General features: G+C 41.8%; 1 long non-coding RNA gene across 4 annotated transcripts in view; it reads left to right on the plus strand.

Moving 5' to 3' along the window:
* Positions 1–26,132, plus strand: part of LOC129619785 (uncharacterized) — a 43,396-nt gene that overhangs the window by 5,558 nt on the left and 11,706 nt on the right. Inside the window, exons 3-5 of one of the 4 annotated variants that reach the window (XR_008698107.1) lie at positions 1,216–1,267; positions 1,985–2,122; positions 21,444–21,532. This is a non-coding gene — a long non-coding RNA (uncharacterized LOC129619785). The other 3 variants (XR_008698109.1, XR_008698110.1, XR_008698106.1) reach the window with 3 other exon arrangements.

The following is a 26,132-nucleotide window of genomic DNA, read 5'->3' on the forward strand; positions in this document are numbered from 1 at the left end:
ATTTGAACTCTTGGTTGTGGCATGTGGGATCTGGTTCCCCGACCAGGGATCCAACCTGGGCCCCCCTACCCTGGGAGTGCAGGCTTAGCCACTGGACCACCAGGGAAGTCCCTGCTTCTCTTCTTGGTTGTTCTTTCTGAATAAGAGAAAAATAAAATTAGTTTCCCTCACATCTGGATACATTTAACAACCCTCTATCTCTCTAAGGAAGAACCTCCCAGGTGATTATTTTCTTTGAAGTTCTAGGGTGGTTACTTTGTCCCTGGAGGTTTGGCCAGCCACATGTTAGTTGCGGTTCTGGCTTCTTTCCTGCCTCCTCCCACTCCCTCTCAGTCAGCCTGGCCACAACAGGAGATCAGCACTGATCTGACAAGAACCCTTCCACTTCTGACCCCTCAAAGGTGCCCGGTGGTGCTAAACTGTTGGTGCCATTTGTTCCCCGGTTTGGGGACCCCTCCTTGGTGGTGACTGGGCACCAGAGAATCTTTACTTCTGGAGAATGTGGTGGTGAAGTGCTTGCAGCGTTTCTCCTCCAGGAAGCAAGGTGCTCATTGTGTGAGTAATGTTCCACACAGGAGTGTTTTTCTCTGCAAAGTCAGGAGCTTCCTTGGAGGGAACAATATTTTTATCTAAACACACTGTTTGAATTTAGGTTAGTGTGATACAGAAATTGTACAAAAGCCATGCCAGCCTACTTTCTTCACTTCTTGTCAGTAAATTTAGAAAGCACAGATTAGTGTAGCTATATTGAGCTTTATTTCATTTAATGCTTTTAGCAATGCTGTATGTTTTTAATATTAGGATTCTAGGGAAAAAATATGCCATCTGATAATGTAAATGACAAATGTATTTACTGTAAACTTACTTGCTTTGGATACACTTGGTCAAAGGTCTGGGATTATGTAATGATGAGACTGGGGACCAACAGGTGTACATATATTCAATCAAGATGAAAAGGTCTGGGTCAAGGAAGAGATTAGATTTTATACTAAAGGATTTGTTAGCAGAGGAAATATTAGAAGTGGAAGATAAGGCTAGAGTCATTATAACACCAATAATAATAGGAACATTAATGATAATTATAACAACTATAGTTTATTGAAAGGTTCCTATCGCCAAGCATCAACCCTAGCATGTCATATACTTACATCGTTTCTTCTCCACAGCATTATAGAGATAAAGATTAATATTATAATTATTATTTCCATTTTTCAGATCAGGAGATTGAGGTACAAAGTGATTAAGTGACTTGATCATCACCTTAAAGGTAAGAAGCTACAGAACTGAGATTTTTACCAATCTTGGGCTTTGAATTACAGCAGTATACAACTTATGATCATCTTTCACTGTTCTGTACTATGCAAGTTATTATTATCCATACTTTTGTAATAACTACAAACACTGAAGCGGAGAGAAAATTGCTCAAGTCTTCTTGAGAAGCACTGTTGCAGGGAGCTAAGACCCAGGCCTCCCTCGCAATGGGCTGCATTATACCTATTATAGTCATTGCCAAATATCCTTGTCTAGATCTCTCTAAACACAAGATAAAATAGTACTTTTCAGGAATTGCTTTGGGACCTTTGCACAAAGTTTCCTACTGACAAATGCACTGTTCTTGCGGAGGGCACCCTCCACAACGTAGGTCCTGGGTTGTCCTGGGTGGTTGGCTTGCAGTAGTTTCTCTCTGGTTGCCTCTCAGAATCATTAATAATGACTTTACCATCCATACTTTCTACACAAATGAACCCCACCCTTCCTCCTAGACCCACTCCTCAAGCTCTGTTTCTTCCTTAGCTCACCTCCATCCACTTCATTCCAAGGAAGTCCCTGGTCCTGGCTGTGGCCTCACCCCCCTGGGCCCCAGCCTCCTGGAGAACAGGGCCATTGTCAGTCCACGGACGGCCCAGGCTGTGATCCTGGCAGCCAGGTTGCTAAGGGGGAGGGGGAAAAAGATGCACTTCCCCTCTCTCACGTGCTCTTTCAGGTCAGCAGAAGCTACCTTCTTGGGAGCACAGCAAGATTCCCGACCAGTCGCAAGAGAGGGGTCGTTTCTTTACAGATTTAACAAAACTTCAGAGTGATGAATAGCTTCGACATGTCTTACTGATGTCATGTCCAACAGGTATCTATATCCACGTTGACTCTTACAAGCTGTGAATCTAACAGCATTTGGAGTAGGCGTTGCACGGCCCAGTAATTAAGTTCATCTCAGGCCTCCTTGTGAAGGCCATTGAGGTCTATTACATCTTGCATTTTCATTGACTTCAGAGAAGTCTTTGAAATTTTATTGTAATTTGTCCTGTGAATCTGGGCAGCAATCTACACTAAGTACAAAAAAGGAACAAACTGCTGATACACGCAGACAACATGGATAAACCTCAACACCTTTATTCTAATTAAAAGACGGTATATGGTTCTACTTATGAAATTCTAGAAATGGCAAAACTATAGCAATAAAAAGACCAGAGGTTGCCTTTGGCCAGAGTTTGGAGGAGGGGGCTGACTTCAAAGGAAGGACACAAGAAAAATTTCCAGGATGGCAGACATGTTTTTATATTAATATCTTATGGTAGTGACTGTAAGACTGTACAACTTCAACATTCATCAACTATACATATAAAATGGGTGAATTTTATTATGTGTAAAGTATACCTTAATACAAGTGGAGGAAAACAAAGGAGCTTTAAAGACAATGTGAGAGGAATAAGCATTATGAAAATTGAGAGGAAGGGGTCTGTTCAGATGACTTTAAAGGAAGATTGGTTTGAACACCCAGACATGTCATAGAGGCTTCTCCTAGTTTAGTTCCGCAGGTCTCCCACTGCAGGGTTTGTGAAATTCACTGTACTGGGTTGTATATACAAAACCATGTTTCTGTGGATCACTTCTTGGATAATTTAAGGTATTTTCACGAGTAACTTTGACTACACACATTTGTGTTTCCTGTTCACTTCAGGTCCCAGCGGGCTAGAAGACGCAGGTCCACAGTCATAGTGCTGGGATGGGGCAGCTGGGTTGGATTTTAAGGTCAGGATCTAAGGCTGGACAAACAGCCTTTGAAAGAGAAAGCCGCCCTCTCCACCCATTCCCAAGGCTCATTCCCAAAGCGAGCCGTATTGCATTCATCATAACTGGCTACCACATCACTTCGGGTGTTCACACTGTTGCTTCAGACACACAACTCCAGCAGTTGTTAGCTTCCAAGAGGGAGGTGTTTGCAGAGCTGGCCTCATAATTACTTATGTTGGCGTCAGCTTCTCCTGGCATCACCTTGATCAGGGCTGTCACGTTCCCCCAATACATAAGGTGGAGGTGAACAGCTGGCAGCTATGCAATCACCCAGGCCTCACTTTTATCTTGGCAGGATTCTTTGTTAACTTCTCTGAGTGTCAACTTGGTCTCTTGACAATGGAATGTTAACCATTCACCCTTCCCTAAGTGTCAGCCAACACGCATTAACGCTCTCTTCTGACTCCATCCAGGCCTTTCCACATACTGTCCCTCTGCCAGGCCAACTCCTCAGCGTCCTTAAAGACTCCTCTTATACCCCCTGCTCTACAAGGCAACTCTCCCTGCTGCTTGCCACCCTCCTCCTCTGCAGCTGGGCTGAAGAGCCCCTCCTGGGGGTTTCCCAGCGCCTGGGTTTCCACCTGCCCAGTGAGGACACTCATCTGCCTCCTTATTGGTCTCCCCACTTGGCTCTGTGTACCCTAACCCAGAGATGCAGAGAAGATGGCTACTTTTCTTCTAAGCCTTATTATGACTTGTAAGAGTCTGGAAAATTTGTGTTAAATAGTAGAGGAACCAAATATCATCCCTCTAGGGCTTCAAATGAGATAGTGGATGTAAAGCATAAAACCTAACACCTGACACACAGTAGACACAGTAGACAGTATTAGTCTTGCTCCCCTAACTCCTCCAAATCCGGCTTTTGTCTGACTCTGTCCCTCGGGGAGAAGTGATTCAATGGAATCCACTCAGAGTGATCACTCACTGCAAGGAATGATGGGATTTGGTTGGGAAATGTAGATTTCTGGAATAGTTTCAAACCGAACTAGTTTTAAGAGGATATAGGTTCATCGATAAGGACATTTTATAGAGTGACAAATGATGACCTCACTTCCTGGGAATATATATAGGAAATTAGCTTGTATATTAATTAAGTGATAATTGCATTTTGGTGTGATCTGAAAGTCAATAAACACGTTATTGAAAACTGATAATTACAAATCATAACAATAATAGTAGATGCTTAAATTTACTGTGAATATTATTGAGCCTATTCAGAACATGACAAAGAAATATTTTAAAGTACAAATTCAGTTCTAGAAGTTAAACTTTTTTACCATTAAAATTAGTTAAATATGAATAGGTGGCACAGATTTGATCAAGTGATAAGGACTGTTTTGGCCACTAGAGGGAGCTCATACTTTAAAAAATATTTGGAGCAACCATACTGTGCCACCAGCTGCCAATGTGGGTTTTAAAAATGAGTAAGGACGCTGCCCTGAATTTTTTTTTTTTGCAGCTTCTTTCATTATTAACGTTCCAAAGGGATGGATAAGTGACAAAAAATGTAAATCAATATGAATATATTAGAAATGTTTTCTAGCAATGTTCAAAAGGGTAATCTCTGATGGCACATAAAGTTACAGATATAAATTACTTTCTCTTTTTTTCCATAACATAAACTGTTTTTTTAAAGGTACTTTCTTTTAAATACAACATTTATTCAAAAGTAAAAGTTTTAGAATTATTTGTTTTCATTTTTTTCACGGATGGGAGAATTGGTATCATAATTTTACTATTTCACGTACAATACGTGTGTGAAATATATAGTGTTTCAGGGTCATATGAACCTCTGGAATATCTCCTAAATCTAGTTTTACCCTCTTCTTACTGCCACACCAAGTGCAAGAGCTCGTTCTCCCCAGATGGTCGTAATACTTTTTTATTGGCCTCACCATCACAGACGACTCCTGCCTAGTGTCTCCCAAATGCAATTGACTGTATATATACACTGCTCTCAGACTAGTTTTCCTGAAAAAAGTTTTTTATCACATACCTTTCTGCTCAGAAACCCATAGTAATTCCCTATTTCTATAAAACAAAGCCACAAATTCCTTCTTGGCATTCAAGATCCAATTCAATATCACCTCCTCGTCAGGCCCACCAGTTTCAGGCTGGATTAATCCTCTCTTTTCCTCAAGTTCTTTTTTTTCCCCCCAAGTTCTCATGGTACTTTTTCTCTGTGAAAGTGGAAGTGTTAGTCGATTAGTCATGTCCAACTCTTTGCAACACCATGGATTGTAGGCTGCCAAGCTACTCTGTCTATGGAATTCTCCATGCAAAAATACTGGAGTGGGTATCCATTCTCTTCTCCAGGGGATCTTCCCAACCCTGGGATCAAGCCCAGGTCTCCTGCATTATAGGCGGATGTTTACCGTCTGTGCCACCAGGGAAGTATTGACCTTTATTTTATGGTTCCTTGTGAGCATGTCTCAGAGAAGGCGATGGCACCCCACTCCAGTACTCTTGCTTGGAAAACCCCATGGACGGAGGAGGCTGGTGGGCAGCAGTCCATGGGGTCGCTAAGAGTCGGACACGACTGAGCGACTTCACTTTCACTCTTCACTTTCATGCATTGGAGAAGGAAATGGCAACCCACTCAGTGTTCTTGCCTGGAGAATCCCAGGGACAGGGGAACCTGGTGGGCTGCCGTCTATGGGGTCGCACAGAGTCAGACACGACTGAAGCGACTTAGCAGCAGCAGCGAGCATGTCCAGTGTAATATCCAAGAGCAACTTCTCTAAATGTATAAGTCCTTCCTCTGACCAGACAGCAAGATTTGCCTTAGCAAATATTTGAAGCCGAAGTTCTGCCTAAGAAGACCAGACTGGGGAGACATTCAGAGGCGGCATGGATAGAACCTGGTGTTCTATTGCTATCAAGCCATCACACAATTATTGGTTTAAAGTAACAATTTGTTATTATCTCTCAAGATTCTGGGGATTGTCTAGACCCAGCTGGATCATACTTGCTTGATGTCTCAAGTGTGTTTGCAGTCAGATCGTGGCTGGGCTGGAATCATTTGAATGCTCAACCAGGCTGGACATCCAAGATGGCTTCCTCACTTATGTGTCTGCCATCCAGGCTGAGAGGGCAGAAATCTCTAGGGGCTCACCAAGCATTCTGTTCTCTTCATGCAGTTCTTCCATGTGAACCACATAGAATTCCTCACAGCATGGTGGTCTCAGATTAGACTTCTTACATGGCAGCTGACTTTCCCCTGAATGGCCATTTCAAAAGACCCTAGTATGAGCAGCAAGGCTTCTTGGACGTCACATGGGATCACTTCCTCCACAGTGCTGGTCTAGACTCAGTGTGGGAGGGGACTGCACAGGAGCCCTGTACTGGGAGGAGTGGTTGTTAAGGGGCCATCTTTGGAGACCAGCTCCCTCACCTGCCAACATTTTCAATATGGAAATCACCTGAAGATAGACCAGTCAGAAGAACTGAGAAGATCAGGGTGATGAAAACTTAATTGCAAGACAAAAGGGAGGGTCAGTCAATAGTGTTTAGTATGTCTATAGATCCTTTTACATTCTCCCCATCAAGAGATGGGGGTTATGTCTCCTGCCTCCAAAACTGGACTGGCTTTTCTGACTGTGATGCTATGTAACTTCTAAGGAAAGTTCAAAAAAGGCAGTCACGATATTTCTAACTTGCCTATTGGAATACATGCTCTTGTTACCTTCAGCTTCTATGTAAGCAACCTACCTTCCTGAGGCTGCCATGTTGTGAGGAAGCCCAGTACAGTTCACATGGGATATTGTACACACTGTCATTATTTAGATGTCATATAAAGTGCAGGCTCGGAATTTCCGATATCCTCTCTCTGGAGGGATGTTAAATTCTCAGATGCTTAGGAGAGGGTCACAGGAGTTGGATAGAGAAATGATTTTGTAACCCTAAAGACCTTCTTAAGACAAAATTGAAGGCTGAATTAGGACTTGGCATGGGCAAGAATAAAGTTACAGCAGGAAGGATACAGAATATCCATCAAATAACTTTGGACCAGCTGCTTTTTCCCTCCTATTTTAGGCTAAGTGTTTAGTGTACTGTTCTTTCCTTTAGTTCACCCTTTGAAACTCTTTTTTCCTTTCTTTTCTTTCTTTCTTTTTTTTTTTTTTTTTTGTTTTTGAACTTTTGTATTGAGGTATAGCTGATTAACAATGTTGTGATAGTTTCAGTTGAAGAGTGAAGGGACTCAGCCATACATATACATGTATCCATTCTCCCCCTAAACCCCATTCCTATCCAGGTTGCTACATAACATTAAGCACAGTTCCATGTGCTATACAAAATGTCCTTGTTGATTATCCATTTTAAATATAGCAGTGTGTACATGATCATCCCAAATGCCCTCATTATCCCTTCCCTCTGGCAACCATAAGTTCATATTCTAAGTCTGTGAGTCTCCTTCCATTTTGTAAGTTTATTTGTATCATTTCTTTTTATATTCTACATATAAGTGATGTCATGGATTATTTATTCTTCTCTGTCTGACTTACTTCTATCAGTATGACATTCTCTAGGTCCATCTATGTTACTTCTAATGGCATTATTTCATTCTTTTTAATAGCTGAGTAATATTCTTTTGTATATATGAACCACATCTTTTTTATCCATTCCTCTGTCGATGGACATTAAATTGCTTCCATGTCTTGGCTATTGTAAACAGTGCTGCCCGAACATTGGGGTGCATCTATCCTTTCAGATATTCTCTGGATATATATCCAGGAGTGGGATTGCAGGGTCATATGGTAGCTCTACTTTTAGCTTTTTAAGGAACCTCCATACTGTTCTCCATAATGGCTGTAAGAATTTACATTCCCACCAATAGTATAGGAAGGTTCCCTTCTCTCCACACCCTCTCCAGAATTTGTTTGTGGATTTTTTTGATGATAGCTATTCTGGCTGGTGTGAAGTGATATCTCTTTGTAGTTTTTATTTGCATTTCTTGATTAATTAGTGAAGCTGAAGATTTTTTTATGTGCCCATTGGCCATCTGTGTGTCTTCTTTGGAGAAATGTCTATTTAGGTCTGCTGCCCATTTTTTGAGTGGGTTATTTGTTTTGATGCTGTTAAGCATCATGAGCTGTTTGTATATTTTAGAAGCTAATCCCTTATCGGTCACATCGTTTGCAAATATTTCCTCCCAATCTGTGGGTTGTGCTTTCGTTCTATTTATTATTTCCATTGCTGAGCAAAAACTTCTGAGTTTGAGTAGGTCCTATTAGTTTATTTTTGTTTTTATTTCAAATTTCCTGGGAGATGGATCAAAAAAGATGTTGCTGTGATTTCTGACAGAGTGTTCTGCCTATGATTTCCTCTAGGAGATTTATAGTGTCCAGTCTCACATTTAGGTCTTTAATCCATTTTGTGAAACTCCTTATTTCTTTAAAGATCATTTCACTTAAAAGTTAAAGACTTGCCATGGGTGCCGTAGGTGTGAAAAGCCTGGAAGGAAACCTTTGGGCACGTTTGGGGAAGTTATGATTGGAGGGGCACTGGCGCCGGGGTCCCACACCAACTCCTTTAGTCCTGCTGCCCTGCTGCTTGTGTCTCTGCAGCACAGTTGAACATTCCCAGAAAAGTAGTAACAAACAAGCATCCAGTTAAGGAAAGAAGATGTCATCGTTAGAGAAAAGAAGACGGGAAGACTTCTGGTCAAGAAGATGAGATAGTTAGGGGGGAAAAAAAGTCTCGAACCACTGGTCACTTTCAGGCTTCCCGGTGGAAACTTGGTGCTTCACATAAACAAAGGCATCGGCAGAAGGAAGCTGAAGCTCAGAGGAGGGGGCTGGCAGGCCCAGTCAACCAGCAGGGACAACTGGAAGAGAAGCCTAGGCTGGGAATCCCTGGGTCTCTTCTTCAACAACCTTTGGGTCCCTCTTTCAGAAACAAAGCTCCTGGGGACACCCTGTGGCCTGAGGGACGTGGGAGACTCTGAAGCTGCCCAGAGAGCAATAAATACAGGTTTTTGCGCTCATAACTGGAAAGAAGTGGGCAGCACTAGAAGCAATAGGGTTGAGGGTATGAGGGACCTTCTTGCCAAACCCATTCCCAGACTTCCTAACTCTCTAGGAACAGAAGAGAGAATGCCGTGGCCAGTTTCCTGTCATTCAATCAGTGGAGTCGGGGTCCCCACAAGTGTTCACTCTGAGAAAACAAATGCACAAGAGAAAAGGACGAAAAGCCAGCTAGGCAACTCCAAAGGAATCAGCGGCTAAGCTCATGGGCAACCCGCTTTGGTGCAGGAAATGAGAAGATCCGAGTGAGGTCATTTGTTTTGGGGTGGGGAGGAGGGGCAATAGTGTATACCTGCGCAATTAAGTCAGAGCTCCAGATTTGAGGCGCGGGGAGGAGCAGCCTTCCCGCACGCATTGTAGAGCAACCAGCCTGCTTGCAGAGCAGTCGCCAAGTCCCTTAGGGTCATTAAGAAACTAACCCAAGTTCAACACCAAGAGTTGCTTTCCTGGGAAGTTGCCCCAGGGAGGAGGGGTGGGGGCACTGGAAGGTAATGAGAGCTCCTAGGAGAACTTTTGTGATCCACTCAGAGTATGTTTGCAAATTCCTAGATGCATTCAACGAGTTACCTTTTCATGAAAATGTCTTTCCCTCAATAGATGGTACTGACGTTTTGGACTCACTTCTTCAGTGATGCGCTTTTCCTTTATGGCCTTTGATCATCAACTCCCTGCGTGATGTTACTTTGGGGTGAACAATAGATAATAACTTTCTCATGGACTGTTTTGCTCAGCATGTGTTTCTAGAGACAGCTTGAGGAGCTTTGGGGTGTGAGAGAGTATCAGCATGGCCTATCACACAGTATTCTGTACCAAAAAATGAATGAGTTTAGGTATTACAAAGAAAAGAGGGCATAGGTCAAGAATCCAGAAAGGTCAGTAGCTCACCGTCTTTCAACAAATAGAGATTCCTTCACTCTTGGGTGGTATTTCCCACTCTTTTACAAAAGGTGGTACCTTTCTTTTGACTTAACTCATTCTGTTCATATTTTCCAGAACTCCAAATAGGCAGGATTCATTAACTTAAAAGTGGGGGTGGGGAGAGCAAATGCTCAGATTAAAAAAAAAAAAATCTCTCCTAAGGACTTTTTAAATGGATCTGGCTGCTCTCACCTGATCACTGCTATCTTTTCTTTTTTTTTTTTAAGTGGATCTGGCTGCTCTCACCTGATCACTGCTATCTTTTCTGACACTTTCTACTCTGGGTTATGACAAGTCACACCAGCCTTGTGAGCTCACAAGTCACATAGAGGGAAAGGTGGGGACACCTTGGTGCAACAATGGACCCAGAATGGGAAAGCAAAGGGAATGGGCAGCTGGCCACATTAATCAGATGATTTTGTATCCCAGGGAAATCTACAGGCTGCTTCTGGGTCTAAGATACAACAAGACATTTCTCTGCAGGCTCCTTGCACATGCCACAGAGAGGGCCCTGACCTGGGCCTGCTGGTCTTAACGTTTTCCTTTACATTTTTTTTCCCACTTGAACTTTTTCTCTGGAAACAATCACCTGGTAAAGATTCATCCTAGATGTCAGTGAGGAGTCACTAGACACAACTGGATTCTCACACCGGTAGAATTGTGTATTTTATTTTATTTTATTTTACAGCACCATGCAGCTCTAAAGATCTTAATTCCCCCACCTGGGATTGAACCTGCCTTCTCTGCAGTGCAAGTGTGGAGCCCTAATGCCTGAACCACCAGGGAAGTCCCAGGAATGTGTCTTAAATGGAATGCCCTGGAATGATTCATGGGGAATCCAGTGAACTGTTTGTGGAACAGGCCTCTGTTGCATAGATGTTGGTCCAGGCAGTGCTTTTTCAAAGTGGTAGAAGTTACAACTGAAATTTAAGACAATTTAAGATCTATTTATAAAATGGAAATATATATATATATATATCTACATATATATTCATATCTAAGGCAGCTGCACAAGAAAGATGCAGTTTTAATGTATCAAATGCGACTGCTTTTCCCTCCCCAACATAATAATAAAATTTTCCTCTTTCTCTCCTGCAACTTTTCTATGTTTGATTGTGTGCTTAAAGCAGATAGTCTAAAGAAGTTGTAACTATTGCCCTGTGATTGGCTTACAAGAAGCTGAGAAATGAAGAGTTCACTGTTGTGATTATTTAAGTATAACAGCTGCAACAATAAAAATGCCTATATTTGACTGCATTGGAATCTCATAAAATGTCCATTTAAATTACCCAAATTCAACCATTAGTAATAAGGACTGATAAATGCCTTCTGGTTGTCTCAGTAGCAGATTATTTGGACTGAGCTTCCAACAGGAGACTGACTTTTCATCTGGGCTCAACCAACAGTGTTGTGTTCTAATGTTGTACAAAAAGTTCACTTCACCTGACATACTTAGAGCTTGTATGGTGGAAGGAGATTTTTAGATTTGTTTTGACTCTTCACTGTTTCTATTATACATATGTATGATGTGTTTTGGAGAAGGCAATGGCACCCCACTCCAGTACTCTTGCCTGGAGAATCCCATGGATGGAGGAGCCTGGAAAGCTGCGGTCCATGGGATCGCTGAGGGTCGGACATGACTGAGCGGCTTCACTTTCATTTTTCATTTTCATGCATTGGAGAAGGAAATGGCATCATGCTGCTGCATGTGTTTCCACCTGGATACATGATGGTGTTCCAGTGAGGACTAATGGAGACAGGCAGCCACGAGACATTCCTCTCCATGTGCCCTCATTCTTGATGCTTTGACCTGGAAATTAGAATTAGGAGCATTAATATCAGGGAAATGGAAGTCAGTTACCCTGACATTCTCATATTATTGGAGAAAAAAAGTATAGAGCTTTATTATTAAAATCAAGCAATTTTATTAGAAACAAAAATATTTTCCTGCTTTTTTATTTCAAGTAGAATATTTGTCTGAAAACTGAGATTTTCTGCAGCCATCTTGCTGGGATTCAGATGTGAGAAGGGATTTTTGCTCTCAGTTGAAACCCTCTACATCCCAATACCACTCTTGTGCTCAGAGACAAATAAGTGACTGAGCTTGGTTTGGTTTTAAATCGTAGTTAGGATGGAGTGTTTGGTGGGGGTGTTTGAGCAGGGACTGGGCCTAAGGTTGCTTGGCTCATGAGGCCTGATGTTTTTCCTGACTGAGGTGCTATGATTGAATTTATATGTTTTTATGACTGCAGGCTTATTTCCTGGTTTTTCAGATTTAAAGAAACTATTTGGAATAATAAACTTCCTTTTTCTCTTGTGATTGAATCTATGCTGGTAATAAAAAAAATAAGGAACAGCTGTGCAGAGGGGTAACCATGACTCCAAAACTTCTAGCCAACTTTAGTTAACAACAAAGGCCTGAAATGCAAAAAGTGAAGATATTTTTGGGAGCCAGCATTCTGGTCAGCTTCATCCTAACCCTTGTGGTATTCTTGATGTTGCATGCTTGGGAGAAAGCAGTGAATCACAGGATTTTAATCCTGAAGATTTGAGAGCTGGGAGAAGCATTATGGTAGAATTTCCTTTTTGCTATCTGGTCGCATTTATTGGTAAATCTGAACCCCACCATCAATCCCTCTTTTCCTCTTTCCAGGTATATATACCTACTCAACTCCCTAATGAAAATAAACTCTTCAACAGCAGACCTCATCCTAGACAAAAGCAGAAGGGAGCTGAACACGGACTTAAGGAAAGTGTATAGATTCCTTATCCTCTACAGGGAGAGAGAAAGTACAGAAAAATAAACATTTTTATTATCTAATATACACGATTTGACCTATGTTTAGTGCTGTGCATTATTATTATACCAGAACCTAAATCTCAAGAACAAGCTTCTGGAATGCCATTCTGGTCTGCATATTTGATTCTGTCAAAGGTGTTTGGGAATTGAAATTCTGTCTTATTTCCCCACTAAACTCACAGTGGTTATACATGATTTTCTGAAACTGAGCAGAGCCAATTTCTGATGTCTACAAATGGTTCATATTGACACAAGGCGCTGAGGAGATTGCTGAAATGGTTGTATCTTGGGAAAACTTTATAAGAAAGATGGTGTATGAGAAATGTTTGATGAAGAAAAAGGACAGACAGGTGGAGAAGAGAGGCCAGGGGGAGTTTGGAAGGAAGCAAAGAGCTTGGTATTGCAGGAGTGGGTGTTATGTGATGGGGTGGGATGAATGGAACTGACTGGCTAGAACTGAGACCTCTGTCGAGTTAAGCAAAGGGTTGCAATGGAAGTGGCGTTTGGCGTGAACCTTAAACTAATGGTTATGAGCTCTAATTTAAAGAAGTAAGTTAGCAACTTGGATTCATGAAATGATTGAATGTTAGCTGTTGGTAAATTTCTCAGTGAGGTGCTCTAGTTAAAATGGATAACCGAGGACCTACTATGTAGCACATGGAACTCAGCTCGATGTTATGTGGCAGCCTGGATGGGAGGGGAGTTTGGAGGAGAATAGGTACGTGTATATGTATGTTTTAGTCCCTTCACTGTCCATCTAAAACTATCACAACATTTTTTGTTAATTGGCTATACCCCAATACAAAATAAAAAATTAAAAAATTCTGAGTGAGGGATAATGTCATGAAAAAGAGGCATGAGAAAGATTATTCTTAATCCCTATGGGAGAATCTGGAGGAATGAAATGTAGAAAAGGTTTAATAATCCACAGTGGGGCCTAAAGGGCCATGACTTGAGTCAGGGGTGTAGCAAGAGAACAGATCAAAGTATTGTACGTGAAGGAAAGAATTAACTGTGAGAGAGTGACTCCAGGATTAGAGATGAGGCTAAGAAACACTGTGGTTGAAGGGAAACCCAAGGAAAAGTAATGCCACCAATGACAATGGAGGAAGTGGAAAGAAAGAGGAACTGCTGCAGTAAAAAGAATGATCACTGGGTGTAGAGTATGGCACGTAACAACTTCTTGAGAGGTAAAGTTAGCAGAAAGTTGTGGCACATAAAACATTTTGTTGATGTCTAAATGGCCATGTTTAAATTTTATGTTGTTATTATTGCTGTTCAGTTACCCAGTCATGTCTGAATCTTTGAGACCCCATTGACTGCAGCACACCAGGCCTCCCTGACCCTACCCATCTCCCTAACTCTACCCATCTCCCTAACTTTGCCCAAGTTCGTGTTCATTGCACTGGTGATGCCATCCAGCCATCTCATTCTCAGCCTTCTTCTCCTTCTGCCCTCAGTCTTTCCCAGCATCAGGGACTTTTCCAATGAGTCAGCTGTTCATATCAGGTGACCACAATACTGGAGTTTCAGTTTCAGCATCAGTTCTTAAGATTGACTGGTTTGATATCCTTGCTATTCAAGGGACTTTCAGGAGTCTTCTCCAGCACCACAGCTTGAAGGCATCAATTCTTTGATGTTCTTCCTTCTTTATAGTCCAGCTCTCACAACTGTCCGTGACCATGGGGAAGACCATATCCTTGACTATTCAGACCTTTGTCAGCAGAGTAATGTCTCTGCTTTTCAACACACACTGTCTAGGTTTGTCATCACTTTCCGGCCAAGAAGCAAACATCTTCTGATATCATAACTGCAGTCACCATCCACAGTGATTTTGGAGCCCAAGAAGAGGAAATCTGTCACTGCTTCTACCTTTTCTCCTTCCTCCTTTCCCCATTTGCCATGCAGTAATGGGGCCGGATGTCATGATCTTAGTTTTTTTTAATATTTAGTTTTAAGCTGGCTCTTTCACTCTCCTCCTTCACCCTCATCAAGAGGCTATTTAGTTCCTCTTCGCTTTCTGCCATTAGCGTGGTATCATCTGCATATGTGAGATCACTGGTGTTTCTCCTTCCTATCTTGATTCCAGCTTGTAACTTGTCCAGCTGGGCATTTCTCATAACGTGCTCAGCATCTAGGTTAAACAAACAGGGCGACAGCAGACAGCCCTGTTGTACTCCTTTCTCAGTCCTGAACCAATCATTGTTCCATGCAGGGTTTTAACTGTTGCTTCTTAACCCACATATAGGTTTCTCAGGAGACAGGTAAGATGGTCTGGTATTCCCATCTCCTTAAGAGCTTTCCAAAGTTTGTCATGATCCACTCAGTCAAAGGCCTTAGCTTAGTCAATGAAACAGAGGTAGGTGTTTTTTTGGAATTCCCTTGCTTTCTTTATGATCCAGCAAATGCTGGCAATTTGATCTATGGTTCCTTTGCCTTTTCTAAAACCAGTTGATGTCTACAAGTTCTTGCTTCACATTATGCTGAAGCCTAGCATTCAAGATTATAAGTGTGACCTTATATGGGAGATGAGTGCAATTGTCTGATGGTTAGCACATTCTTTGGTACTACCTTTCTTGGGGATTGGGATGTGGATTGACCTTTACTAGTCCTGTGGCCACTGCTGGGTCTTACAGATTTGTGGACATATTGAGTGCAACACTTTGATATCATCATCCTTTTGGAGAAGGCAATGGCACCCCACTCCAGTACTCTTGCCTGGAAAATCCCATGGATGGAGGAGCCTGGAAGGCTGCAGTCCATGGGGTCGCTGAGGGTCGGACATGACTGAGCGAATTCACTTTCACTTTTCACTTGCATGCATTGGAGAAGGAAATGGCAACCCACTCCAGTGTTCTTGCCTGGAGAATCCCAGGGATGGGGAAGCGTGGTGGGCATCATCCTTTAGGGTTTTGAATAGCTCTACTGGAATTCCATCACATCCACTAGTTTTATTAACAGCAGTGCTTCTTAAGGCCCACTTGACTTTACACTCCAGAATATCTAGCTCTGGGTGACTGAGCATACCATCGTAGTTATTTGATTCATTAAGATTACGTAGATAACATAAAAGACTTCTCAGAAAGATGTTTATTTTGATCTTTACCTTAGTGACAGCAGTTTGGCTCACAAATGTGTCTTTTAGCAGCTGGTAATTTCTTCCAAAGAATCACTTCCTTGGCTCTGGGAAGGCACACTTTAAGAAGTGCAAGAGCTGGGATATGAGGGCACAAGAAGCAGAGTAGATGAACAGTGACATGGGGAGATTAAAACAAAAACAGAGTGGATGTATGTACCGTGTCTGGAGGTCTTGCTTTTGCTTAATGGGTTCTGGAAAATCACTGATGGTTTTTTAAGCCAGAGGGTGACATGGTCAAGTGCATGTTAGAAAAACCCAACTGGCAGCAGTTAGGACTGGAGATTAAAGAAGAGGAGATCTTACAAGTGAGACCGCTGCCTACAAGGGAATTATTTAAAGAATGAATAGAAATCCCATTTGCTAGAAAATATTAGTTATGAAGATGCTGATTTTGGGACAACTAAATGACTTGGGCTAAATTTCCATTATTTTTAGACTTAACAGTTTTAACAGAATATATTAGAGCTATACTACAGAGGGTGGTTTTAGAAAAGGCAGAGGAACCAGAGATCAAATTGCCAACATCCGCTGGATCATCGAAAAAGCAAGAGAGTTCCAGAAAACATCTATTTCTGCTTTATTGACTATGCCAAAGCCTTTGACTGTGTGGATCACAATAAACTGTGGAAAATTCTGAAAGAGATAGGAATACCACCTGATCTGCCTATGAGAAATTTGTATGCAGGTCAGGAAGCAACAGTTAGAACTGGACATGGAACAACAGACTGGTTCCAAATAGGAAAAGGAGTTTGTCAAGGCTGTATATTGTCACCCTGTTTATTTAACTTACATGCAGAGTACATGAGAAATGCTGGACTGGAAGAAACACAAACTAGAATCAAGATTGCCGGGAGAAATATCAATAACCTCAGATATGTAGAGGACACCACCCTTATGGCAGGAAGTGAAGAGGAACTCAAAAGCCTCTTGATGAAAGTGAAAGTGGAGAGTGAAAAAGTTGTCTTAAAGCTCAACATTCAGAAAACAAAGATCATGGCATCCGGTCCCACCACTTCATGGGAAATAGATGGGGAAACAGTGGAAACACTGGCAGACTTTGTTTTCCTGGGCTCCAAAATCACTGCAGATGGTGATTGCAGCCATGAAATTAAAAGACGCTTACTCCTTGGAAGGAAAGTTATGACCAACCTAGATAGCATATTCAAAAGCAGAGACATTACTTTGCCAACAAAGGTTCGTCTAGTCAAGGCTATGGCTTTTCCTGTGGTCATGTATGGATGTGAGAATTGGACTGTGAAGAAGGCTGAGTGCCGAAGAATTGATGCTTTTGAACTGTGGTGTTGGAGAAGACTCTTGAGAGTCCCTTGGACTGCAAGGAGATCCAACCAGTCCATTCTGAAGGAGATCAGCCCTGGGATTTCTTTGGAAGGAATGATGCTAAAGCTGAAACTCCAGTACTTTGGCCACCTCATGCTAGAGTTGACTCATTGGAAAATACTCTGATGCTGGGAAGGATTGGGGGCAGGAGGAGAAGGGGACAACAGAGGATGAGATGGCTGGACGGCATCACTGACTCGATGGATGTCAGTCTGGGTGAACTCCGGGAGTTGGTGATGGAGAGGGAGGTCTGGCGTGCTGCGATTCATGGGGTCACAAAGAGTCAGACACGACTGAGTGAATGATCTGATCTGATCTGATCTGACAGAGGGTCATCGGATAGCTAGAGGTTGAAAAGGAGAAGAGGAGACTTCCCTGGTGGTCCAGTGGTTAAGACTCTGCCTTGCAATGCAGGGGATGTGGGTTTGATCCCTGGTTGAAAACTAAGCTGCCACATGCCACGGAGCAACTACTGAAGCTCCGTGAGCCACAACTAGAGAGTCTGTGCAACACAAAGAAAGAAATCACATGACAGCAAATATCCAAGTGCAGCAACTAAGACCTGAGGCAGCCAAAGAAATAAATATTAAAAAAGAAAAAAGGAGAAGGTATATAGAATATTCTTAGGATATGTGTGTATATAGAAAGAGAATTGGTTTACTCAGCTGTGGGGGCTAACTAAACAAGCCCAGGGTCCACAGGATAAGCAGTTAGGAAGGGAAAGTAACTAACTAGCAAAAAGTTCATGGATTTCCAATTCATTATTCTGAGAGAAAATTATACCAAACTGTTGCCTCCATTTTTGATAGGAAGAAACTGGTGACAATTTCTTATTATTTTCAACTTTTTTTTTTTTTGCCAACTGTTTTTAAATAAGAAAATGAATGTAAGGTCTTCCCTGGTGGCTCAGTGGTGAGAAGTCTGCCTGCCAATGCAGGAAGCACGGATTCTATCCCTGGTCCAGAAGGATCCCACGTGCCGCAGAGCAGCTAAGCCCATGCACTACAACTGTTGAGCCTGTGCTCTGCAACAAGAGAAGCCACCGCAACAAGAAGCCTGCACACTGCAACTAGAGGGTAGCCCCCACACTCCACAACTAGGGAAAGTTCTCATTAGTGACAAAGACCTGGCACAGCCAAAAGTAAATAAATAAAATTTTTGTAAAAAAGAAAATGAATGTGAAATACCAAGTCAGGCAACACATTAAAGATTTCAAAGACTAAGACAATGTAAATGAGGAGCTATATCATATGAAATTGCTGGAAGAAAAAAGAGGAGAGAACAAAGAGAAAGGAGGAAAAAGGAGAGGAAGGTGTCTAGGCTGGCGTTTGCTGGAGTAGACACCCACTTCGGATCAGATCAGTTGCTCAGTCGTGTCCGACTCTTTGCGACCCCATGAATCGCAGCACACCAGGCCTCCCTGTCCATCACCAACTCCCGAAGTTCACTCAGACTCACGTCCATCGAGTCAGTAATGCCATCCAGCCATCTCATTTTCTGTCGTCCCCTTCTCCTCCTGCCCCCAATCCCTCCTCCCAGCATCAGAGACTTTTCCAATGAGTGAACTCTTCGCATGAGGTGGCCAAAGTACTGGAGTTTCAGCTTTAGCATCATTCCTTCCAAAGAAATCCCAGGGCTGATCTCCTTCAGAATGGACTGGTTGGATCTCCTTGCAGTCCAAGTGGTTTGGCCTTTTTATTAAAGAGTTTCAACTATGACATGCAATCCTTAACTTACGTTGCTAAAGTAATTTATTCTTTCAATAGGTATCTACTGAGCCTCTACTATATGCCAGACGTATGGCATATGTAAGAACTAGGGAAACAGCAGTGAGCCAAAGAAGGCTTGTTGTGGCTGTTTCATTTACCATGTCTTTTCTCAAGCCTGTGCATAGTGAAGTAGGAATCCATATGTGGAATGTAAGATATATTTTCATCCTAAAATAAAATCAGAAGATTAAAGAAATTCTAATCTGATGCTTAAATATTTCTCTGATGCTTCTATGTTTTTATTTTCATAGAAGGAAGTTATGATTATTACCCCTGTTTAGACACTTCCAGTCAGACATTACATGGTTTGTCCAAAATGATGCTTGTCCAATTTTTTTAAAACTTAATATAGATGATGAACAAAAAAAATCCAGTAAAACTGTGATTTTCCCAATATTAAAATTTGATCATCAATAATTTCCCTTTGGTCTTCAGGAATTAAATTTGTTTAAAGGTTTTAAATTATCTTATAAGAGGCCTTGTCTTTTAAAGTATTTACATATGAAATAATGTGACGCTTGGAATTTTCTTCAAAATAATCTGGAGAAGAGAAAGTACATGAATGTATAGATGAAATAGGATTATGGAGTTGACAATTATGTTGAAATAGGAATAGGAGTTGATAATTATGAAAGCTAAGTGACAAGTACATTGTTGTTGCTGTTCAGTTGCTCAGTTGTGTCCGACTCTTTGTGACTCTATGGACTGCAGCATGCCAGGCTTCCCTGTCCTTCACTATCTCCCGAGTTTGCTCAAACTCATGCCCATTGAGTCAATGATGCCATCCAACCATCATCATCCTCTGTGGCATTCCTTATACTATTTTGTCTACCTTATATATATTAGACACTTTCCATAATAAAACACTTTTTAAACTATCATATGATATATAGAATAATATATCTAAATATATATGTATATATGGCATGTAATATATAATCTATTTAATATAAAATATATAACTATTATATGACTTTCTGGATGCTTAGAATCAGAATGTGAAACTGATGAATTCAACCCACAGAATAAGAATTTTGCCACCACAGTCCTTCAACAGTATTTTCAACCCTCTGAGTGAAATGCCAGTGTGATTTCATGAGTCAAATCAAAGGTCTTTATAACAGTATTTTATGTATACTATCCTTGAGGGTCATGTTCTTGAAAAGAATTAGATAACTAAGAGAAGGAAAGAAAAACGTGTAACATCTCAGTTGTTTAACTAATTTGGAAAGAAACAAAAGTGTTTTTAGAGCCAACTTGAACATTTGGTGTCCATGGAGAAATGAAAACACTCTGAACTGAGATTGTAGATACAAGGCAAACAATACTACTTACCGACTGGAGAACCACGGCTGAGCAGTCACGTGGCGGGTGCTGTAAGTGGGCTCGCCCGGTGTGCACACAAGCCATGTGTTTAACACAAGTATTTATGTTGAGTGATTCCATAAATACAGAGTTTATGAAGAACTGGGGCTTATGACAGTGTTACATAATAACAAATACCTGATGGAAAGTTTAACTTATAATCAATTTTGGTGTTCCTGAACATCTGAACTTTGGGTACTTCGCAGTACTTCTGGTGTTTACTGGATGCTTATACTGCCCCAGGCCCCACTCCAGGAACCGGAAAACCCAGAAGCAAAATGAGCAAGTTCTTGCCTTCATGAAGCTTATATTCTAATGGAAAAAATGATCAACATAATAGAAGTTAGAGATGTATGTGTTGAGGAACAAAATAAACAGGGCTGAGCAGGAAGTACAGGAGTGGGCAGGTAGATGGGGGAACATTTGTCATTTTTATAAAGAGAGCTTGGGAAAGGGCCCTGGCTAAGGAGACTTATGATTCTGTCAACACGCAGACATTCGGGGACAGAAGGCCACGCAGAGAACAGTGAGTCCCAGGCACTGAGATAACAGCATCCCTGAGGTGCTAGAGGACACCAAGGGGGCCATGGGTCAGGAGCAGAGAGAGCAGGGGAAAGAGATGGAAGCGAAGTGGTCAGACCAGGAAAGAGGTCTGAAAGGTCTCTCCACCCCCACTGGGAGCTCGGCAGCAGCAAAGACTGCTTGTTAAAGTGGTCGGGGTGAGTGGAAAATGATCAAGTCCCTGGCCACCGCCTTAGTCCCTGATGGGACCACTGAGAAAAGTCTAGAAGGCTGAGGTGGAGCCTGTCAGCTCAGCAGTGAGAGGCTGTCCAGGCAGCCTACTCCCCACAGCTGAGCTTGAGGTCTTTCTGGAAGCTCACATACAGAGACAAACAGAGCCTCCTTTCAATAAGGAAAATATCCAGGTTTCTCATGGTCATGGGAAGAGAAAGAAAGAGGAAACAAAAAAATAAAATAAATAAAATCCTGGCTTTTTCTTTTTATTTATTCATTGGAAGGACTGATGCTGAAGCTGAAGCTCCAATACTTTGACCACCTGATGCGAAGAGTCAACTCATTGGAAAAGACCCTGACGCTGGGAAAGAGTGTAGGTAGGAGGAGAAGGGGATGACAGAAGATGAGATGGTTGGATGGCATCACTGATTCAATGGACATGAGTTTGAGCAAACTCCGGGAGATAGTGAAGGACAGGAAAGCCTGGCATGGTACAGTCCCTGGGATCACAAAGAGTGAGACACAGCTTAGTGACTGAATAACAATGACAGTTCACACTTAGAGTTTTACCCCTCCTTTGGCTAAATCCTGCTGTAAGCTTAGAAGCCTCCAGGGAATGAGGTGGGCAAGCCTAGCTGGCTTTTCTCTCCTTAGCACCCCCTCCATCAGTTACTGAGTGTAGCCTGAAGGGAGAAGAGATTAGAAGGAGGAAGTTCCCATCCAGTGAGGAGTTGGGGCCTCTCTGCCCGGTGATTGTCTCAGAGGCAGGGCTGATAGCTTACAGTCAAGGGTGTATTCATGGCCTCCGAGGAGAGAATTTCAATCCAGGGCCAGAGACCAGGCTTGATCGCTCAGAGCTTTTGTGTAGCAGAGTTTTGCTGCTGCTGCTGCTGCGGCTAAGTCGCTTCAGTCGTGTCCGACTCTGTGCGATCCCATAGACGGCAGCCCAACAGGCCCCCCCGTCCCTGGGATTCTCCAGGCAAGAACACTGGGGTGGGTTGCCATTTCCTTCTCCAATGCATGAAAGTTAAAAGTGAAAGTGAAGTCGCTCAGTCGTGTCGGACCCTCAGCAACCCCATGGACTGCAGCCTACCAGGCTCCTAAGTCCATGGGATTTGCCAGGCAAGAGTATTGGAGTGGGGTGCCATTGCCTTCTCCAGTGAAAAAGGAATAGAGAAAGCTTCTGACATAGACACCAGAAGGGGGCAGAGAGTGCCCCACTCACTAGTTTGGGTGGGGCTTTATATACTTTTTCAACTGGTTACTAACAACAGAAAGGTCTTACCAGACCCACTCCCACAACTTAAGTCTTAAGATAAAAAGATTGGTCAGAAGGTTCCTGTTAAGGATAAGCAGGTCCTGTTGTTATATAATCATTAGTATAGAGCTTAAGGTAAAACATACCCTGGAGCTAGATGGGTGAGAAGGAGGCACTCCCTTCTGCACGAAATTTAATGAGGCATCCCTAAAGTGCAGTAATCAGAATAAAAGTAATATCTTAGTGGAATTCTATAAAAAACAGAAATTAATGCAAAAAAACCTACGACGAATGAGCTATCCCATCCTTCACAGCTGGTCTAGGACAGGGGTTATAGGCACCTGTGGCTTTGCTCTGCAGCTTTGAACCGTTGAGGCAACAGAGAGCTCCACTGACCAGCACGCTCTCGGACCATGTGTGCGCCTGCAGCCCACAAATCTACCAGACCTGCCATTCAGCACCTCTGTGACCAAGTCCTTCCTCACTTGCCAACCTGGTGTGCCTCTCACTCCTCCAGATCCAACTCAAGGATCCTCTGCTTCATGAAACCTTGTGGACAGAGTGTTTGTGTCCCTCCAAAATTCCTGTGTTGAAATCCTAACTCCTGAGGAGGTGGAATCTTTGACAGGTGATTAGGTCATGAGAGTAGAGCCCTCACGAATGAGATTAGCACTTCTGTAAGAAGGGCCGCCAGCAAGCTTTCTTCTTCCCCTCCACCAAGTGAGGAAACCATTAAGAAGGCTCTCACCAGAACCCAGTCCACTGGTGCTTTGACTTCTCAGCCTGCAGAACCAAGAAAATATCAATTTGTTTAAGTCATACAGTCTATGGTATTTTTGTTATGGCAGCTTGAACTGACTAAGACAGTGACCCAGCCTTTTCCCTTTTCCCAGAAGTTACTAATTTCATTGCATCACCCTCATATCTCACTCACCCTGATTTTGCATCTCTCCAGTAAACTATGACATCCTCTAGATCACAAAAACCTTTCTTCCACTTCTTCAAGACCCTACAGAATATCTGGAGCATAGTAGATACCTGGAATTTTCTCTCAACAATGTATTTTGGACATTATTATGTTTTTTTCCAACCATCTAATCTATTTTGTTTTACTGATGTACCATAGTTTGTTAAACAGTCTCCTAGAGGTGTTTAAGTTTTTCTAATATTTTGCTAGAAAATTCATGCTGCAATGACTTTTGTTATGTTGACATCACTTTGCACATGAATAGAGTATTTGATCAACAATTCAGAGACAAGGAAGAATTACATTTGAGATTCTGTTCAAGTTTTATGTTTTGCTGAAACATCATAAACTTTTAAATTCTCACTATGTAGCACATCTTTCCTTTTAGCATTTTTCTTTCTTCTTCTGCATATGTCTGACTCATAGAACTAATTATTTAAATCCCAAAATAGCTTTGATAAATACAAACAAGTTGAACGTCAGTGGCATCTGTCCCTTCATCCAGTTTTTTTGGTGAGGACACACAGTGAAGCTCAGCATAAAATTAATGAAGAAAGAAAAGAAGAGAAAACACAAAGCCGTGACTCTAATGCATTTACTGTTGAGTGGCTCTTCTGGGACTGATCAACTACATAGAGCTTTCTGAGTATTACTTTGCAGATTTAAGGAATAGAAGCACATGAAAACAATTACACAGGAAAAAATCAAGGAAAGTTAAGAGAATTTTTAGGTTAACTAAATGAAGCAAAAACATAGGTTTAGAAACATCTTTGAAATTCAAACTAGATTTCTTGAATTTTTTTGGAATAGCTGAGGACTGATGCGAAGAACCGCACACTTCAGACATAAATCTGCCTTCCAATTCACTGCTGTTTTGTAAGAGATAGTTTGTGTGTGTGTGTGTTTATAAAATACAATGTTAAAAAAGAAAAAATCAGGCCAACCAGTTATAAACAAATCTTCCTAAATTCCAAGAATTTTCTGACAAAGTATGTCAACTCAGAATGTCAAAGACCAAGTTAATTAGCGGAAGGCTGACCTCAGAGGATACTGATTAGGCCAAGTGTTTCCAACTGCACATTGCAAAGTGATGGAAATGGACGCCTGAACACCCATGTTCTGCACTCCTCCAAACACTCCTCCGCGTGTTCACCCTCAGCAGGCTTCTCAAAAATGCAACTGTAGCAGATATAACCTCTCATTTAGGGGTTGTTATAAACCTTCTCCAGTCTCAGGCCACGGATGGACTACTGAGTTCCACCAAGAAGAAAAATTTCAGCAGCACTTGCTGTCCTGGCCCTCAGGTGAATGAACATGGTCCAGTAGGCTCACACCACCCTGCTGACCTTGGGCCTTCTTTGTGAGCCACATGGCGCATGTTTAGGGTGCCTAAGACATGTAATGCCTCAGCTTGGGCTAAGGTGGGAGCTTCTTTGCAGGTGAGCACATCCATCAGTCACTTCCTGGCACCCCTGGACTGGGACCCTTTCCCTGGATAGAAACAAAATAGATTCCTGCCTTCTTCCTGTTATCCTTTTCATTTTCCTCTTTCACTTTGTTTTTCTGTGATCTCCAGCCCTCTCCTGTCTGATACACTAAGGCACATGCCACCCTGGGAATGTTATGTCATTGCTAGAAGGGTTAGTTCCTATCATCTTTCCTCCCATCCTAAACCAAAAGAAGCTCATGCTGTTGCAAAAAAAAAAAATCTAAAGCTTGCATATTCATAAAGAGTCTAAAATGACATATCAGGCACTTAAGCAGAGGTTACCTATTGGATGGGTGTAGAAACTGGACAATTTGGGGAAAAAGATGGGAAGGATACCTTTTGTTGCATATATTTTTGAACTGCTAGTTTTTGAGCCATATACATTATCTAGTCAACAAAAGTATAATACAAAAATAAATAAGAAATATAAGTATAATACAAAAATAAATAAGAAATATATCTAGAAAAAAATTACTTCTTGCTACTCAGATCTCACTTTTCCATAGAGAAAATAATATAATAGGTCTATTTTGTTTTATGTATATTAGTTTTGACAAATAAGTTTTTCTTTTTACTGAAATGGCCATAAATATGAATTATACTGTATCTGCATTATAGTATAAGGCAATAAATTTTTAAAAATGTCACTTCAACTTTCCTTTCTTATTCCATCCAGTGTGTAATAAAAATTTCTTGAGTGAAATGTTAACATTTGTAAAGTGCTTTCAAGTTTGCAGAGTCCTTCACATGCTCTGCCTAATTATGACGTTCACAGAAGCAGCCTGGCACAATTCTTTGCTTTGCAGCTGAGGAAATGAGTTCTGACTTGTTCAAGGCCACAGAGCAAGCCAGTGGCAGAACTAGGATTTGAATCCAGTTCTCTTGGCTCTGAATGGTGCCTTAATGTTTTCTCTAATTTCAGGGTAAAATTCATCCATGAAAAATTTAAATTCAGCTTGAAAGACTAGAAAGGAAAATGAAAAACTTAAAAACTACCCTACTGACACCACCATCATAACTCAAACATGCATTTTGTACTTCGCTGTTTCCCTTTCTCTACTCCTAGGTCTCCAGTGTGTTGCCCAGGAATGCTCATCACCATCTCAGAATCCAAAGTGGGCATATTTATAGTGTCTCCTGACTTTGAAAGGAATTAAGAGCAGAGAGCAGAAAATAGTTGGTCTCTATGGGAAATGAAAATCAAATATTCTCTTATTCTAAAGGGCGCTGTGAACAAGGATTAATAATGTAAGATGCAA

The sequence above is a fragment of the Bubalus kerabau genome, chromosome 9 (assembly GCF_029407905.1).
Source record: "Bubalus kerabau isolate K-KA32 ecotype Philippines breed swamp buffalo chromosome 9, PCC_UOA_SB_1v2, whole genome shotgun sequence".
NCBI classification, from domain to species: domain Eukaryota; kingdom Metazoa; phylum Chordata; class Mammalia; order Artiodactyla; family Bovidae; genus Bubalus; species Bubalus kerabau.